The following is an 8,851-nucleotide window of genomic DNA, read 5'->3' as shown; positions in this document are numbered from 1 at the left end:
TATTGTTTTTCCTTGCACTGTTTTCTCCTGTTTATTTCAGTTAGGGAGTTAGGTGTAGCGCTTGTCTTTTGTTTGATATTTGATTTCACATAGGGTTGTAGATAACACCTCCTCCTGACTTAGCTTGTTTTGTTTGTTATTTTGGCCTTTGTTCACCCCGGAGCTTCATTTTTGCAGTGCAGAAAAATAAATCACGATTCACTAAGAAATTGGTTTCCCTTTGTGTATGGTTTTGGGGACCAGGGCGGGGCAATTCTTTCAAACTTGTGTTGCGTTCCTGTACCCCTAGACTGGGGCGTAACATAAAGTGGGGGCTCGTCCTTTTTTTTTTTTTCTTTTGCCATCCTTTTTGCTCATTGTATTTTGTGGGTTGTCTGCAGTTTTTTGTTGGCAGTTTTCTTGTAGTGTTGGGGGTGATCTAGTCACAATGACTTTTGATGTGGATGATTTTGCACTACAACCCACCGTGGATAAGTTGGATCGATGCACAAAGGCGGATTTGTTGTTGGTGGCAGATTTGTTTAATGTTAGTGTGCCTTTACATGCTAAAAAGGCAGAAATTAAGCAGTGCCTGACAGCTCAGCTGGTGGATAAGGGGGTATTTGCGGAGTCGAAACCTCGGCCGGTTGAGGCGACTGGAGGTTTGGTGGTGGATGCGGGAGCAGAAGCTGCTGCAACCATCCCAAAAGCTCCCAGTGGACGGGTGTCGCCAGGGGCGGAGGCTCCTGCTGCCATTCAGATCCCAAACGTTAGCCCAGCCGGACAATCAACAGGATTGGTTACGGAGGATCTTGGGCTCACCCTTCGCCTGAAAGAGGTGGAGCTTGCGACTAAGTCCAAAGAAGTTGAGCTTATGCATCTCCGCATAAGGGCTATGGAGCTGGATCCTTCCCGGCAGCGCAATGTTACCTCTACCCCAGCGAGTAAAGTTGTGAGTAAATCTTCTGATTCACTCTCCTCTGACCAATTTGATGCAAGCAGGCAAATTGCTTTAGTGCCACCTTTCAGAGAAAGTGAGGTTGACTCTTACTTTAATGCCTTTGAACGCATCGCAACCACTTTGAAATGGCCCAAGGATGTGTGGAGTTTGTTGCTGCAGTGTAAATTGGTGGGGAAAGCACAGGAAGTGTGTGCGAGCTTGTCTATTGATGACAGCCTGGATTATGAGATTGTGAAATCCACTATTTTAAGGGCTTATGAGCTAGTTCCAGAGGCATATCGCCAGAGGTTTCGGTCGTGTGAAAAATCTGCCAACCAAACACATGTAGAGTTTGCCAGGGAGAAGACTCTCTTGTTTGATAAGTGGTTAGCTGCAAGTAAAGTGAAGGACTTTGCTCAGCTAAGAGAATTGGTCCTGCTGGAGGAATTCAAAACGTGTCTTCCAGAGAATGTTGTTGTATATATCAATGAGCAAAAGGTGGATTCGTTGTCTAAAGCTGCTGTTCTCGCAGATGAGTTTGTGTTGACCCATCGCGTTGCGTTTTCAGGTGTGCGCCGTGAATGTGCCCCGTTGTCGAAACCTGCGAGGAGTTTGAGGGTTTCTCCTAAGCGTCAAACGCGCCCTGATCAGGTCCCCATGACTGTCCGAGAATGCTTTTATTGCCATGATACTGGCCATCTCATTGCCAGTTGTCCGTCGCTCCTTCGCAAAGAGTAAACTCACACATGGAAAAAGCCAAAAAGCATTGGTTTTGTTCAATCGGTTGCTACTCCTAATCCCGTCAGTGATGAACCAGGAAATGACAGTCTTGACAGCAGTTACCGACCATTCATTTCACAAGGGTTCGCCTCACTGACTGGAATAGAGGAGGATCGCGTGCCGATTGTAATTTTGCGCGACACTGGGGCTGCCCAGTCTCTCATTTTGGAAAGAGCGTTGCCTTTCTCAAGTAACTCGTTTTGTGGTGCTGAGGCTCTCGTGTGGGGAGTGAAAATGAGTGTGTTACGAGCTCCGCTGCACAGAGTCTTCCTACAGTCGCCTCTCGTTTCGGGCCCGGTAACAGTTGGGGTGCGCGCTCGCTTGCCCGTGCAGGGGGTTACTATGATTCTGGGGAATGATCTAGCCAATGGGAAAGTTTTCCCGATCCCTGAAGTAATTGAAAACCCCGTCGATGATTTTGATTTTGTTTCCGAGCCTGCTGCTGACAGTCTGCCCTCTGTTTTTCCTGCCTGTGTTGTCACACGCGCCCACAAGCGTAAATATGGTGATGTTGACTTGTCTGACTCTTTTCTATGTTCTGAAGCTGTTCCTGAGAAAGCTGAACTGCCTGTGGAAAAAGCTGAAAAATGTGTGTCTGATAAACTGCTACCCGCTACACCTGACCTGTCTTTTGAGGTAAACAAAACAGATTTTATTCATGCGCAACAGAATGACCCGACTTTGGCCAAATGTTTACTTGCCGCAAATTCAAGCGATCAGAATCCCCGTGTCTGTCACGGTCTGGCTGGCAGACCGTGGGGATGTGGGGAAAGGAGGACCCAAAACGCAGACTCTGCGATGCAAACAGTGCTCTTTATTCACAGTGAAAAACTGTAAACACAATAACTCCCCGTTGCTCCCTTGAACCCCGTGTGCGTGCTTCCCTCCGACGTCTGTGCTCGTGCTCCCCGCTGTTGTGTTTCCGCACACCCCGTGCGTGCTGCCTTTCTGGACCACTCTTCCTCCTGCAGGGAAACCATAGAGGCAGCCATCAATACTAACCCTCGGCGGGCATGTACGAACAACACAGACATATGCTGACACACTAACTTGGTACGATAACTCAATGATCCCGCGTCGGTGGGAGCTCCAAGACTCTCCTAAGTAGCTCCCCCGACTAGCCCTGATCAGCGGCAGGTGTGTGGCTTCGGGTGTGGCCAGTCCCTCCGCAGGGCCACACCCCTCAGGCCTGCAGGTGGCCGAGCTCCATCCTCCAGGCACACCCGCAGACATACACACCCATACCTCGCCTAAACATATGAGTGGGACACAGACTAACACAGCACAGAGAAACACACATATGTACACGCACAGAGAAGGAGAAACGACACCAAAAATACATAATAATAATACACAGGTCCATGACTGCCCAGGGATCCTGGGTCGCCCAGTCCCAGGACCCTGACAGTACCCCCCCTCTAAGGGTCGGCTCCCGACGACCCAAAAACACAAACCAAAAACAGTACAACCAACCCAGGGCGGGCGGCGGGAGGTCCAGGACGGAGGGCAGAACCAAAACAAGCAAAAACCCCCAAAGAAAACAACCCCCCCAAGGTCACAGTCCCAGAGTCTGACCGCGCATCCCGCAGCGGAGCAACAAAAAGAAAAAACGCCACAAAACAGTCTCAGGCGGCCCATCAACATAACAAAAGAGTTCAGGGGGCCTACCTCGAGCCCAACGGCGGCGACGTAGCAGCTCCGGCGCACGGCCCCGGGTCCGGCAGCAGCAGCAAAACAGTTCAGGGGGCCTGCCACGGGTCCGGTGGCAGCGGCGCTGCTCCTCCGGCGGCCTGCCACGGGTCCGGTGGCGGCGGAACGGTTCTGGCGGCCTGCCACGGGTCCGGTGGTGGCGGCGCTGCTCCTCCGGCGGCCTGCCACGGGTCCGGTGGCGGCGGAACGGTTCTGGTGGCCTGCCAAGGGTCCGGTGGCGGCGGCGCTGCTCCGGTGAGCAACAGCGAGGCGTGGCACCAGGTCCATGACGCGCCGATCGCTGACGTGGACGCACCGGATGTAGATGGCGAGGAGGCCGCGCTAGACGTGGAGGTCCCTCCGGTCCGTTGATCTCCGGCTCCGGCTGAGCGGGTCCCTCCTCGGCTGCTGGCAGCGAGAGCTCCTCCTCGGCTGCTGGCAGCGCCGGTTGTTCCCTCCGCTCGCCGAGCTCCTCTGCTGGTGGTTCGCTGAGCTGCTCCTGCTCCGGCTCGCTGAGCTGCTCCTGCTCCGGCTCGCTGAGCTGCTCCTGCTCCGGCTCGCTGAGCTGCTCCTGCTCCGGCTCGCTGAGCTCCTCCGGCTCGCTGAGCTCCTGCTCGGGCATGCTGAGCTCCTCCGGCTCGCTGAGCTCCTGCTCGGGCATGCTGAGCTCCTCCGGCTCGCTGAGCTCCTCCGGCTTGCTGAGCTGCTCCTCGGCTGGCGGCCCGCTGAGCTCCGGCTCCCGCTCACTGAGCTCCTCCTCGGCTGGCAGCGCGAGCTCCTCCGGCTCGCCGGGCTCCTCGGCTGGCAGCGCGAGCTCCTCCTCGGCTGGCAGCGCGTGCTCCTCCGGCTCGCCGGGCTCCTCGGCTGGCAGCGCGAGCTCCTCCTCGGCTGGCAGCGCGAGCTCCTCCTCGGCTGGCAGCGCGAGCTCCTCCTCGGCTGGCAGCGCGAGCTCCTCCTCGGCTGGCAGCGCGAGCTCCTGCTCCGGCAGCGCGAGCTCCTCCCGTTCGCTGAGCACCCACTGGGGCCCGCAGAGCTCCCACTCGGGCAGGGCAGGTGCGGGTTGTGAGGTAGCGGCCAGTGAAGCAGACGGCTGAGGGGCGACTGCAGGCGGATGAGTTGACGGCTGCGCTTCAGCCACAGATGGATGATCCGGAGGCGACGATGGTGTGGCAGCCACTCCCGGTAGACTGGACAGCGATGCAGGGACAGATGGGTGAAATGATGGCAGAGGTGGTCCGGCCGGCATATCGACCTCCAACTGAGGATGAAGGTGAGAGGCTGACAGGACTGAAGACTGAGCCACCAGCTGGGCAGCAGGCTGAGGTGAAGGTGAGATGGCTACTATGAAGGGTGGAGAGGATGAAAATGTTACAGCTGGCCCAACAAATTCCAGGGGTCCAGAGGCAACTGAGACCTCCAGTTCGGTCTCTGGGGAAGCCCTGGGGAGAACCTCCGTCTCCATGCGGCCAGACTGAGCCAAAAAGTCATTTGGGTCTGTATGCTCGGAACTCCCTAGCTCCCAGCTTACAGTCTCAGAGGGAATATTTGCTGGGTCTTTGGAGGTACAGCAAACAGTTTCTATTTTTATGTTTACAGAAAGGGAATTTATAACACCGGCAGAGTCCATTTTACTCACTGTGGCTTCCAGAGCCGCTGGTCCTGAGTCTTCGACCAGCACAGGAGTGAGTGTGGATGTGGTTGAACGCTGCTTGCGAGGACGCCTTCTCCTCCGTGAAGGCGGGGCCGGGTGTATGGAAACAGTCTTCTGCTGTTCATCTGGGTTGTGATTTTCAATGACATGATTAATAGACACAAACGAGTCGGGTTTACTCACTGCGGTGAAGAGCGCTGTTGGTCCGTTGCCAGCTGACTGGGCTGAAACCGCAGGAGTGGGTTGAGGCGTAATGGGATGATGGTAGAGAGTGCGGCATGCCTTCCGTAACGGCGGATCAAACGATTGTGCCGCGAGCATCGACGGGAAAGCCCTCCGCCGACGCGTGAAAAACCAAGCGGCTAGAGTCTCTAGGAGAGCAGCCGAACTGTCCATGCTCGGACCACCCAAGCCAAATAGTTCAAAACTCGAGCTCTCCCTTAAACTAGCGACCAGGTGCCTAAGTTTGTTAATGTCCAGAATGTTCATGGTGAAGGTAGTGGATGAGAGATAATTGTCAAAGAACACTACCTGTATATGTCTCTTGGGTGGGTCTACAGCCTGGATTACGCTCCGGCAGTAATCCCATAGCTGCGTGAGCGATCTCTCCTCCGTGGCAACTCCTGAGTTTGCTGGGTCCATGGTGGTTGGCGGGATCATTCTGTCACGGTCTGGCTGGCAGACCGTGGGGATGTGGGGAAAGGAGGACCCAAAACGCAGACTCTGCGATGCAAACAGTGCTCTTTATTCACAGTGAAAAACTGTAAACACAATAACTCCCCGTTGCTCCCTTGAACCCCGTGTGCGTGCTTCCCTCCGACGTCTGTGCTCGTGCTCCCCGCTGTTGTGTTTCCGCACACCCCGTGCGTGCTGCCTTTCTGGACCACTCTTCCTCCTGCAGGGAAACCATAGAGGCAGCCATCAACACTAACCCTCGGCGGGCATATACGAACAACACAGACATATGCTGACACACTAACTTGGTACGATAACTCAATGATCCCGCGTCGGTGGGAGCTCCAAGACTCTCCTAAGTAGCTCCCCCGACGAGCCCTGATCAGCGGCAGGTGTGTGGCTTCGGGTGTGGCCAGTCCCTCCGCAGGGCCACACCCCTCAGGCCTGCAGGTGGCCGAGCTCCATCCTCCAGGCACACCCGCAGACATACACACCCATACCTCGCCTAAACATATGAGTGGGACACAGACTAACACAGCACAGAGAAACACACATATGTACACGCACAGAGAAGGAGAAACGACACCAAAAATACAGTGGGGCAAAAAAGTATTTAGTCAGCCACCGATTGTGCAAGTTCCCCCACTTAAAATGATGACAGAGGTCAGTAATTTGCACCAGAGGTACACTTCAACTGTGAGAGACAGAATGTGAAAAAAAAATCCATGAATCCACATGGTAGGATTTGTAAAGAATTTATTCGTAAATCAGGGTGGAAAATAAGTATTTGGTCAATAACAAAAATACAACTCAATACTTTGTAACATAACCTTTGTTGGCAATAACAGAGGTCAAACGTTTACTATAGGTCTTTACCAGGTTTGCACACACAGTAGCTGGTATTTTTGGCCCATTCCTCCATGCAGATCTTCTCGAGAGCAGTGATGTTTTGGGGCTGTCGCCGAGCAACACGGACTTTCAACTCCCGCCACAGATTTTCTATGGGGTTGAGGTCTGGAGACTGGCTAGGCCACTCCAGGACTTTCAAATGCTTCTTACGGAGCCACTCCTTTGTTGCCCGGGCGGTGTGTTTTGGATCATTGTCATGTTGGAAGACCCAGCCTCGTTTCATCTTCAAAGTTCTCACTGATGGAAGGAGGTTTTGGCTCAAAATCTCACGATACATGGCCCCATTCATTCTGTCCTTAACACGGATCAGTCGTCCTGTCCCCTTGGCAGAAAAACAGCCCCATAGCATGATGTTTCCACCCCCATGCTTCACAGTAGGTATGGTGTTCTTGGGATGCAACTCAGTATTCTTCTTCCTCCAAACACGACGAGTTGAGTTTATACCAAAAAGTTCTACTTTGGTTTCATCTGACCACATGACATTCTCCCAATCCTCTGCTGTATCATCCATGTGCTCTCTGGCAAACTTCAGACGGGCCTGGACATGCACTGGCTTCAGCAGCGGAACACGTCTGGCACTGCAGGATTTGATTCCCTGCCGTTGTAGTGTGTTACTGATGGTGACCTTTGTTACTTTGGTCCCAGCTCTCTGCAGGTCATTCACCAGGTCCCCCCGTGTGGTTCTGGGATCTTTGCTCACCGTTCTCATGATCATTTTGACCCCACGGGATGAGATCTTGCGTGGAGCCCCAGATCGAGGGAGATTATCAGTGGTCTTGTATGTCTTCCATTTTCTGATGATTGCTCCCACAGTTGATTTTTTCACACCAAGCTGCTTGCCTATTGTAGATTCACTCTTCCCAGTCTGGTGCAGGTCTACAATACTTTTCCTGGTGTCCTTCGAGAGCTCTTTGGTCTTGGCCATGGCGGAGTTTGGAGTCTGACTGTTTGAGGCTGTGGACAGGTGTCTTTTATACAGATGATGAGTTCAAACAGGTGCCATTCATACAGGTAACGAGTGGGGGACAGAAAAGCTTCTTACAGAAGACGTTACAGGTCTGTGAGAGCCAGAGATTTTCCTTGTTTGAGGTGACCAAATACTTATTTTCCACCCTAATTTACGAATAAATTCTTTACAAATCCTACCATGTGGATTCATGGATTTTTTTTTCACATTCTGTCTCTCACAGTTGAAGTGTACCTCTGGTGCAAATTACTGACCTCTGTCATCATTTTAGGTGGGGAAACTTGCACAATCGGTGGCTGACTAAATACTTTTTTGCCCCACTGTACATAATAATAATACACAGGTCCATGACTGCCCAGGGATCCTGGGTCGCCCAGTCCCAGGACCCTGACAGTGTCTACAGCATTGAAAATGATGTGTTAATGCGCAAATGGCATCCTCCCTCCTCTAGTGATCTTGGCTGGAACGTATTTCAACAAGCAGTTGTACCGCAAAAATTCCGACACCAAGTACTCAGCCTAGCACATGACAGTTTCTCTGGACATTTAGGAATTAGGAAGACCTACCTTCGTATTCTGCGTCACTTTTTCTGGCCAGGTTTGAAGACTGATGTGACCAAATATTGCCGCTCTTGCCACGTTTGCCAGGTCAGCGGAAAACCCAACCAGGTTATTCCTCCTGCTCCATTGCATCCAATCCCAGCCTTAGGCGAACCATTTGAGCACATAATCATCGATTGTGTAGGTCCGCTTCCAAAAACCAAGTCAGGACATCAGTACCTCTTGACTTTAATGTGCACCGCCACACGCTTCCCCGAGGCTATTCCGTTACGCACTATCAAAGTCAAAGCCATTGTCAGAGCATTAGTAAACTTTTTCTCCCTTTTCGGTTTGCCTAAATCAGTTCAAACAGACCAAGGGTCTAACTTCATGTCCAAGATATTCGCTCAGGTCTTAAAATCGCTATCCATCAAGCATCAAAAATCCAGTGCATATCACCCCGAATCACAGGGTGCGCTTGAGCGTTTCCACCAGACTTTAAAAGCCATGATGAGGAAGTTCTGCCTCGAGTCAGGAAGAGAGTGGGACGAAGGTCTGCCACTTCTCCTTCTAGCGGTGAGGGAGAGTGTGCAGGAGTCCATGGGTTTCAGTCCCGCAGAGCTGGTGTTTGGACACACAGTGCGTGGTCCCCTGCGGCTGCTTAAAGAGAGATATCTGTCCGACACAGCTACCCCCGAGCAGAATGTATTAGATTACGTAAG

General features: G+C 52.6%; 2 long non-coding RNA genes across 2 annotated transcripts; both read right to left on the bottom strand.

Annotated features, from left to right (window-relative positions):
- Positions 1-2,493: 2,493 nt before the first annotated feature.
- Positions 2,494-3,250, bottom strand: LOC145429592 (uncharacterized). Its single transcript, XR_013909837.1, has 2 exons — positions 2,750-3,250; positions 2,494-2,664 (listed from the first exon to the last, which is right to left on the bottom strand). It is a non-coding gene; the product is annotated as an uncharacterized LOC145429592 (long non-coding RNA).
- Positions 3,251-5,763: 2,513 nt separating this feature from the next.
- On the bottom strand, positions 5,764-6,360 carry LOC145429591 (uncharacterized). The gene is made up of 2 exons (XR_013909836.1): positions 6,020-6,360; positions 5,764-5,934 (listed from the first exon to the last, which is right to left on the bottom strand). It is a non-coding gene; the product is annotated as an uncharacterized LOC145429591 (long non-coding RNA).
- Positions 6,361-8,851: the final 2,491 nt, after the last annotated feature.

The sequence above is a fragment of the Astatotilapia calliptera genome, chromosome 6 (genome assembly GCF_964374335.1).
Source record: "Astatotilapia calliptera chromosome 6, fAstCal68.1, whole genome shotgun sequence".
Taxonomy (NCBI): domain Eukaryota; kingdom Metazoa; phylum Chordata; class Actinopteri; order Cichliformes; family Cichlidae; genus Astatotilapia; species Astatotilapia calliptera.
Note: the sequence above shows the minus strand (reverse complement) of the source record. Positions and strands in the feature narration are given on the sequence as shown.